This window comes from Hirundo rustica, chromosome 3 (assembly GCF_015227805.2).
Source record: "Hirundo rustica isolate bHirRus1 chromosome 3, bHirRus1.pri.v3, whole genome shotgun sequence".
Classification (NCBI taxonomy): Eukaryota; Metazoa; Chordata; class Aves; order Passeriformes; family Hirundinidae; genus Hirundo; species Hirundo rustica.
Genome location: NC_053452.1, coordinates 66,623,067 through 66,633,390, shown reverse-complemented (window position 1 = coordinate 66,633,390; position 10,324 = coordinate 66,623,067).

Below are 10,324 nucleotides of genomic sequence, written 5' to 3'. Positions count from 1 at the left end.
GATTGAACCACCTCCTCAGGACAGAACCACGCACGTACAAGAGGTCAGCAGGAATTTGCAGAGATTAACAACTAAACCCATCTGCATTCTGAAAAAAATCAAACCCATACATTTTATACATCCCATTCATTGTGTGGGAAATCCATGCAGTATCACCAAAATCCCTGGGGATCCTATTAGTCAGACCAGAAGATAGCCATGAGAAAACAGTCGAAATGAAAATTATTAGCAGCTTTCTTTCTTCAGATCTACCACAGAGCAGAATAGTATAGCTTTTGAAAGAAAAATATGAGGTAATTCTCTGTTAAGCTCTTTGGGCACTGATAACAACTTCCTCCAAGCCCAGATGGATTTTTTTATATCAGGTCTCAGCTGCCCAGTTCCATACTTAAGTATACACATTCCCAATCTAACTGAGATGATGTTGATGTAAAGTGGTAAATATTTATTTTTATGCTACTGTGATGGTATTCATCTACTATTCTATAACATGTAAAGAAAAATTTCTATAATTTAACTTTTAAATAGATCTGAGTAAAGCTGAACGAATAAAAGTTGGAGTGAATTCTGCTCCTATAGAATATCTGAAGGCCAGATACTAAGAAGTTTGAAATCTCACAATGTCCACTTTGCAACTGTGAAAAATCCTGTCTATATATCTATAAATCCATAATGCCAAATAGGCTGTTTTTACTGCCTGGGGTTAGGAAATTCCCAGACTTAATAAGTCCTGTTTCCTTTCCACTGCTAGACTGGGAGAACATAGAAGTTTATGATGGGTCAGCTCTCAGGGATTTCTTTCCTCCAATTCCTTCCTCCTTTGGGTTTTCCCATTATAAAAGACCCAGTGCACCTGCCTGTTTTCCCTCTTGGAGGAAATGTGAGAGCACATTGCCAGGTCATGTCCAGCCTTTCATTCACCAGTATCCCCAGGGTTAACCAAGAGCCTGACTCAGGCACAGCAAAATCCCACTATATGATGGGCCTCTCTTTTCAGCAATATCACCTCTATAAATTTGACTGGAATTCCTCCCAGGTGAGCTTTGTGAGAATATCTTTGGACTCTCAATACGTATCTTTACACAGAAGGAGCTAATGGAATGAATGAAACAGACATCAGCCATTTCCTTTCAAGGAGGAGTGCAGACACTGCTGCTACAGAAAATAAATATCTGGGACTAGGGCAGTGAATTGCCCTCTGGAAGTGCTCTTTGCTCAAGGCTGCACCCAAGGAAAGTCCCAAGTACTGACTGAGACAATCAACCTTTAGCTATTCAGTGCTGGTGAGCAGAGACCCTTTTTTTTTTTTGGTCAGAGGTGTCCTTTTCCATGTTTAAAGAACAGTTTTTATGATGCACATTTATTATTAGACCTTTTATAGGCATCTATGTGATGCAAAGTCAGCTAAAGACAAATCAGTTTACTTACTCTTGTAACAAATGGTTATTATTTGACTTTGCTACTATCCTTTTTATTTCAAAATTAGCATTGAAATTCAAGATTTTCAACAAACTTCTTAAATTTGCTGCTGGAGGCCAATTACTGTGAGTTTATGCAGAGATCAGCGCAGAAGCAGACTATTCCTGAGATACTGAATAAGCAGTGCATTTTCAGGAACACTGAGTAAAGATGATAAACAAGGCTGAAAGCAGAGAAAAGTCAGAGGATGATATTGCCTGCTGAAAAGGGGTGTGGAAGGGGAAAAAAGTGAAACAAAAGTATAATAAAATGAGATTTAGTGAATCCCTCTTGTAACAATGATAAAATGGACAAGACATATACACAAATTATCAAAGAAAAAAAAATTAAGTCTACACTGAATCAGACACTGACAACTTGGAAAGCAAATTAGGTAAAGAAAACTTTGTTTCTGTCTAGCTGGAAAAAGATTTGTGTCAAATATTTATTAAAGCACAGAACTCAGCATCCTGCCCTAGTTGTGTGGAACTGAACCTCCCTCCACTCCCTAAACCTGGAGAGATAAATATGTTCCTGAGAACTGAAAACAGAGGTAAAACCAGAGTCTGCCAGAGACTTGACCACCTAGTGCTTGTGGAGAAGTACAGATTGAACATACTTTTCCCTGTAATCCACAGGTTTTTGTAGAAGTCCAGCCACTGAAGTGTTAATTGCATGCCCAAAAAAGTGGCAGATTAGACCTATGGAGGCAACTGTGTTTAAGTGGGTAAAAATAAAACATGATTTACTGCTCTGTGATAGCTTGTACCTTGCAGGAACTTGCAGCTGACTGTACGTTTCACAAAGCTAAGGAGAGTCACTCCTGTTCTTTAAGCATATTTATTTTTTTTTTTCCTCCTTTTTTTTTGCCTTTTTGTTTCTGCAGTAAAATTTATGTGGTTTGCTTAATGGCACCCTGACTGATAATCTATGATCCAGACATACAGATGGATAGATTCTTAACACCAGATATAACAAGCCCTGAGATGGACAGATGCAGTAATTCTGCCTGCACAGTGAGGACCAGATACTCTTCACTCACATGTTGTGCTGGGGAACATGGGGGTCAGAAGAGCGATATCTTGGACTAATGGTCTCTGAAACTACTTCAAGTTTGCTGTTAGTGCGTTCAGCATGACAGATAGCTTCTCTCCTTTTCAAAATGATGACCTATTTTTCTACTGTCACTGCAGAATACATTATCATAAACTACAGTTTTCAAATTTATTGCTCTGGACCCTAGAATCATTATTTATGAGAATTATAAGGTTGTCTACATGTTTTATTTTTAGCATTAAACATGACTGAAGTTTAGAATGAGCTGTTTTCCATTCTTACCTTATTTTGTAGTCCAGAAGTGCTGTGTGGGTGTCAAAATACAAAAGGTTTCACAGTTTTCAAAATTATAGCAGTTTTCCAAACTATTTCCAATGTTAGGCTTTGAAATAAAGTGGAATACCACTTCACATGCATTTATTTTCTTTCTTAAAATATAAAATTAGAATAATATCCGCTTGCAGGGTACAATAGCTGTAGACCAAGTTTTTAGGCTGGAAAAGACCTGAACACTACAGCAAACCAGTAATTCTGTACTGTACAAAAAAATGTTTTCAAAACAGTCTTTGAAAGAAGTGTGGCATTTAAGCTATGCATCTTCATGTTCTTGAAGTATCCAAACAGCCTCATGTCTGTCTTTTTTGCAAGGTCAAGCTCTTTTTCTCTCCTTCAGATATGTTTGCCTGTCACTTGGATACATGTTCTTCCCTTGCAGGGAAAGAGCTCCCCCACTGAATGACCTCTAGACTAGAGAAAACTTGGCTTGGAATTTGTCTTCATTTGCTGGCAACTAATACTAAAAGAAAGCCTGGAGGATGAGTCTTGTTCTTTTCTTGGGAGAAAGTGGAGAAGGAAATATCTAACGCAAATATCCAACTTTTGTTTGTCCCAGCAGTGTTCTCTGAAAAAAATCCTCTCCTCTAGTTCAGAGTGTGCATTTTGAAGCAGTGAGGCAAAGCTGGCTGGGAGGCTTCCTCTGCAGCCAAAGAGAGTTTTACACAGATGGGACATGGCGTCTTTTGGAAGTGCCTGAATATCCGTACAAACACTCGCTAGAGAAAGAGCCTACTAACTACAAGCAGGTAAGACAATGTCTTCCTCTGCCCGCAAGGTAAGTGAGGCTTGTCTGTAATGGAACAGCCATAAACAGGGTTTCTCCCCCAAATACAGTTTCTGTGAGAGAATAAATGAAAGACGTGTTTCAAGATCAGTTCTCTGGAGACGGAATTAGAACAAGCTCAGACTGAGTGCTTCATGGTCACTGACAGGTACTTTTGTTCTTGGTTGCTGATCAATACTGTGACCAGGCCAGACAAAGGCAACATGTCACTGATAATCTTGGGCTATCGTTCACTTCAGTTCACTTTCACTGAGCACTCCCACAGCTCTGTTTTCTCTCTGTTTTACCAGAAATCTGGGGCTACAGAAACATCCCAGATTTACTCTGGATTTGTGAACCATAACGCTCTTAAGTGCCTACATTTTGACACAGAGGCCATGACAACTTTTCATATGGCATTTAACAAATTTCTTCCCTGAGGAACTGTAAAATTTAAAAAAATGTTCCCAAAACTATGGTTTTATAAACCAAACAGTCATTCAAATGGATCCTGTGCACTGCAACATGCTAATCCTATCTTTATCCTCATTCATACTCCAGTCCTGCCATGGAAAAATAACACTTCTAATTGTTCTTCTGTGTGCCACACTTTGACAGGCGGTTTTGCTGATAGCAGACTACTTTAGCTAAAGTTAACAGCTGAAGAGTAGTAAAATACCTGGAACCAACAGACATCCTTGATTTATAAAATTTTAGAAACATTTCACATTTGTCTCTATTGTACAAATGCTTAGGTAAACGCAATATATCTGTGCTAAGAAGAGTTCATATACTCCAGAACGCAATCTGACATTTACTCCCATTTATTTTGAAATGCAAATGAATCCAGTTTATTCAGGATTCTTTTGCAGCTTAGTCTTATTAGTGATCATGCTGATAACTTGAATTTCTGAAATGTTGTTGCTAAGCAATGCAACTTCAGGCATGTAATGAGGCTTTCCAGTGGCTACTTGAAGATGAAGAAAATTATCTCAGCTTCACAGGTTGTTTGATCATCAACCACATTATAATGGTTGGATGATAAATAGGTTTTCAGCTTGCCCTCATTCTCCTGCAAATGATTTATTTTTGTATGGTAACTGAAGATCATACAGTATCAAGAAGAAAGTTGTATATTTTGGGATGCAAAGGCAGAACCAAAGAACTTGTGTAGTGCCTTTGTGTAACTTTTTATAGAAAGAAAATTCCTTCCTGCAGCTCATTACTTCAGGGAACAGTAGAGGAAAATTAGGATTCAAAGTTGTCCCAGCAGGACGCCTCCCCACACAAGGTGATGCTGCCCCTTTACCCCTCGCAGTGCAGATCTCCTGTGGGTGGGACCTGACTGAGGAGACCCTCCAGCTGTGACAGGAACAGGCTGTGCTGGGCTGCGCGCTGGGGCAAGTATTCTTGCACAGGCTTTGTTCTTGGGAAGCCAAGAGCACAGAACTAGGACAGGTTAAATTCCTCTGATGTGGTCCAGGCTGGAGCTCCCCAGTGCATCCAGGCAGAGCTCCTGCTCCAGACGCTCCATAACATGGCAGCACCAGCTGGAGTCTGGCTATTCTGAATCATCTTTCCATTATTTTCCTTCATCACTGCAAAGCCCAGTCACTTAAGCCTACTGTCAAGAATCTGACATTCCCCTTTTTCTATGGGATGATCCTGGAGCTCTTCCTTTTCTTTTCCCCTCCACTGTAGCTATTATAACATATGCAGCTGAAGTACACAGGAACCATGTTCTGAACAGCTAACCTACTCTTTTGCGTGCTGCTCGAGGGAAAGAATGTCCACCCTGCCCTTCATCTCCCAGTGCCTCAACCCTCCACCCACCAAAAGAGGCAGTATCTCCAAGTGCAACCAAACCAGGATCTGAAGTATTCACAAGTAGTAATAAGGCTAAAGGAAAGGCGGAGGGAAAATAGACAAATTGTTATTCGGAACTGTTTGAAAACTGGATGAGGCCTGGGGCTACAAACTGGAGAAAAAGGAAATAAAATAAAATATTGGCCTCCTGCTCAAAAAGTGCCTTACCTTCTCCCATGCACTTCACACTAAAGCAGACAAAGTGAGAAAGGTTGTGTAAGACCGTGCAACAAGAGTCACATAAGTGGACTGAATTCAGGTTGTACAAATAACTATCACATTGTCTCTTCAATGCCTTGTTTTTGCAGATTAGTATTTTTGAAGTAGGTGGGTGTTTTGTATATGTCCATGGTTTTAGTGTACAGGGCTTTCCTTGAGGAATCTTGCTCGAATGAAGATGGCTCCTACTACTGAAAGCTGCTTTTGCAAAATTACAGAGCAGTCTTACATTGAAAAATTAAAAGTGCAATGTAAGATTATGCAATTTCTTATCCTGAAGGATTTATTTTTATATACTTTTTTCTCCCTGATCATATCAATATTCAGAGTGAGGCAGTAGTTTTAGAGTAGTCCCCACCTAGCCAAGGCACATTTTTCTGTGGGTGAAGGAGTGACATTTTTCTGTCCTCATCAAGACAAATTTTTGGCTGTTTAACAATTAAAACCTCAAGGATTTAATCCTGGAAAATAGAACATTTTAAAGGTTGTGGGTTTGAGCATCTTTGGTTTCATTTCTGGCCAAAAAGCCCCTAAATCCGTACTTACAGTGTGTAGACACGAACCTTATCTAAACATCAGATTCATTTCCTTACCTGTGGGCAAGCAAGCCTTAAAACTCATGCAGCCAAACGTTTATCATTATACTCAGTGCACTGTTCTTGTCGCTGCTAAATGTTTGTGCTCCGGGAGAGATTTCTGTTCACTTTGCTCCAGCATGTTCTATAGATGCCGCTGACAGTCAGTAGGTGCATTGTTGGCTGCATCTCATTATAGTCACAGCCAGCTCTGTTGAATCATATAAGGAAGGGAAAGCATGTGGGGAAAGGTGGGATGATGGGAAGATTTTTTACTTTTAAGGAAGGAGGAGAATTTGGAAATTTAAAAAACCCAGACACCTAAGGCTTAATTCAGAGCCAGTTGTGCAGCAGCACAGGATATTCTCATGCATATAAACCTGGCATGAAAGCACATATCCCTCCTTTCCTGTGCTGAGAAAGCCAGTGAAGGCACAGGCTCTGAGCTTCTGTGGAGAATGTCACCCCAGATAGGCAGCACACCTCATATTTCAGCCCTGCAGCATCAGCGCTAGGCAAGGAGCTCAGAGACTTTGATCCTCATAATGATTTTTGTCTTATCACTGCTGTTTGCTGCTGCAGGAGCAGTCGCGTTTTATTGGTTTGAGCAGTTCCCTTCCTCAGTGGCACACACGGTCTGTGGCTATCTGAGAAGAGGATTCATTTTCTGTATCTGTGAAAAAATGTTTTCAGTTTAAGTCATTAATCTTCTAGACTGACATTTAACCCTATACGGGCCTAGGATTTCAGCAGCTGGAGTCCTCTGCATGAAGAGCCTGGTTAATTAATATCCTCCATTTCCAGTCAATTAGAAGGAATATATTTTCTAACACAGAAATAGCACTGTCAAAAAAAAAAAAAAAAAAACAAACACCAAAAAACAACAACTAACATTCAATGAGAATAATCTGATAATGTAATCAAAGATTCTCTCTAGCGTGACAGTTAAAATTAAACATTGTGAACTGTGCATAATGTTCCCATCTCTTTGCAAATTCATAAATACTTTAACCCTTAGCAGCCTAGATAATTCCAGCATGTTAAGCTTGTTGGACATGGTTGAGCCATACACACGAGTATGTATACACGCACACACAGACAGGAAAAAGGCAATGAATTTGAAAAATAAAAATCTCCTTTCTGTACTGTTTTACACTTTTACATTTCTTTACATTTTTACCTTGCTTTCTATCCTGCTCTACTGTTGGGTTTTACTTTCACTACCAGCCCCTCTGTGTGCTGCTCTGCTCAGGCAGCCCAGCCCGTGCTTAGGGAGCTCTGGCAGGCAATAGCGAAGGAGACGGGCAGGGAAGGCGACTGGGTGGTAGGAGGATGTTGGTCCCCAGGCTGGAGGCTACCCTGGGGCCAACTACAGGGCAAATGGGGAGTGGAGTATGCAGAGAGAGGAGCCTGAGGAAAGAAAAGGATCCATAGCAGCCCGAGGACTGAGCTCAGTGATCTGTGTCCTGATCCCCCTGAGCCACACAAATGCTTCCCCTGCACCATATGGGAGGGAGAGACTTAAGTGGTTCAGGCAGGCCTTGCTGGGGGCTCCTCATTCATGAGGAAGCTGATCAAAGGAGTCAGGCAAACCGTTTCTAAACTTGGGGTGAACAAGAGGATTTGTATTGCCTGTGCCACCTTCAAGGTCACTGATTTCATTACGAGGTCAAGCTCATGACAATGATCAGTCCTCACTGTGTGAATGACAAAGGCTGGATGGGAGAAAGTTTAGCTTCTGGTCCTCTTGTGAATGGACAGAAATGCTTTTTAGCCATTGTAATTCAAGAATCCTCAGTCAAGAAGGAGAGGTACCTCTAGAAATAAGATTAACAGCTAGTGAGCTTCACAAGAGGGCTTGAGGATTGATTAATACACTGGGACTGCTCGATAGCATAGAAGTGCATCAACTTACCCAGAGAACTGCCAATGCTGCATGAGATTAGAGCACGAGCCCATGATCCTCAGATATACAATATTTCTTAAGTGCTACATGCTAGACTTTGTAATAGAGTGATTGCAGATGAAGATATATGGAGGGCTAGTGACCCAGTGAGGAAGTTAAAGCCCCCAACATTTAAACACAGAAAACCTTCAGCTAAGGAATACTATTATTTGTGTTTGTATGTGTGTATTTCCTTCTGCATAAGTAATTGATAGCTCATTAACCATCCATTAGAGTGAAAACTCCTGGGATAAAGAGCATGCTTGCTGTTTGTATTTGAAAACCTAATACAAATAGAAGAAGGAAAATAATTTTGGAGTCTGACGTGGTTGATTGCTGTGTAGCAGGATCTTTATCTGGCTTCCAACTGCTATGAACAGCTGATCTCAGGGAGACAGGGAGTTTCCATCCCAACCATAGGAGCTCCAGCTCTACTAGGTCTGTAATTTTTTGCAGTAGGATTTTTAACAATTTGCAGTATAATGTCCTTCCTGCACCCCAAGGGTTCTGATCTTCACAATGGAATAAAATGGTCAAATGGTCTTCTTCCAGCTGAAAACCTAAGGGCTAGTAGAAGGAAAATAAATTCCCAGCCAGAGACATTCAATTATTTCAAGTGCAAACATGAGGGGGAATGCCATCCCTGTTGTACAAGGCTGGGAGAGGGTTAGGGGCTAAGGAAACAGCAGCCTGGACCTGGAGCACCTAGTAAGAATGTTGTCAGCAGAAGGATGCTCAAGGCTGACAGAAAGAAAATGCTGATCAGAGAGCAACCTCTCTTTGGCAGTTGGCTCTATCCACAGGTCAGTGCTATGCAGCACATAAAATACTTTACCAGCATTTGTCCAAAGGGCTGAGCAAGGTTGCCACCTTTCAACAGAATGGCTACTCCCCTCTTGCCAAAGGTTTGGCACAGTCACAAAGAAAATGGAATATTTCAGTCCAAGTTACACCATGCACCATCCATTTCATCCAGTAACTGCAACATAAGTTTTGAAACAATGCAGGGTGAGAGAGCCAAACTCAGCTTCCCCCTCTCCACCCTCTCAACGTCCCAATGATGGACTGTCACTATCCCCACTCTTCTCCTCTTGGCCCAGCTCTAGGCATCTTCTCCATGAATGAGTGCAGAAAATGTGAGTGCCTTCTCAAATGCAGCCCTCAAAAAATACTGGGATAAACAGGATACATTTTCCAAGAAGAATTAATTCTATGCAGTTATACATCTGACCAACCAAAGTATCTCATTTGAAAAACATTGATAAATGAACTAGAAAATAATGCTGATCCAGGGTCAAAAGGGGTTTCTTTGCTCTTATGTTTATTTCACAGCAGATCAGAGAATTAGGGGAAGAAAAACCAGAAGCGTGTACCTTGAAATATGTAAGACAGAAGTTTTGTTTTTAATGTGTCTTGCAATGAAAAAGATCACCATATCTTCCACATTTCTAGCATGTAAATTGTTTTCAGATTTTAGCATAAATAAATTTTGCATAAATGGAATCTTTTATTTGGCACCGAATATGTAAGACAGACAAGATGTTTAAAAATTATGGGAAAATTATTCATTTTCTCTGACAATTTCTAAAATCAAAAGCATGTATTTTGGAATAATACATACTAACTAGGAAAATAATACTTAAAAAGTCTTTCACAAATGTTACCAAATTAAATACAACCTTCAATGCTGTTTCTGAAGCACATATTTTCTGATCAGAGGATCCCCGTGTTCAATTTATTCTGTTGTATTCTTTTACATCATAGCAATGACAATGAAATAGTCAATGGCTGGAAAATACACATTTATGCAGGAGAAATAGGTGCATCAACACTTTCTTCTGAACCTTTTAATGCTCTTTATCATTGTATTTAACAGACAAAAGCAACATCTCATTCAAAACACAGGAAACTTAACAAAAGGCTAGCAGTTATCATTGCTACTTGGTCCTGTAAAATCAAATGGAAACAGTGAGTTGCAGGTGAAGTAAGGAAAATAATCTTAATCTTAAAAAGAAAGAGAATGTTATTTTTGACAACTGGACCAAACCTAGTAATACGTTTATTTTGTGAGGAACTGTGACAGGGCAGAATGGAAAAGGTCAGTGT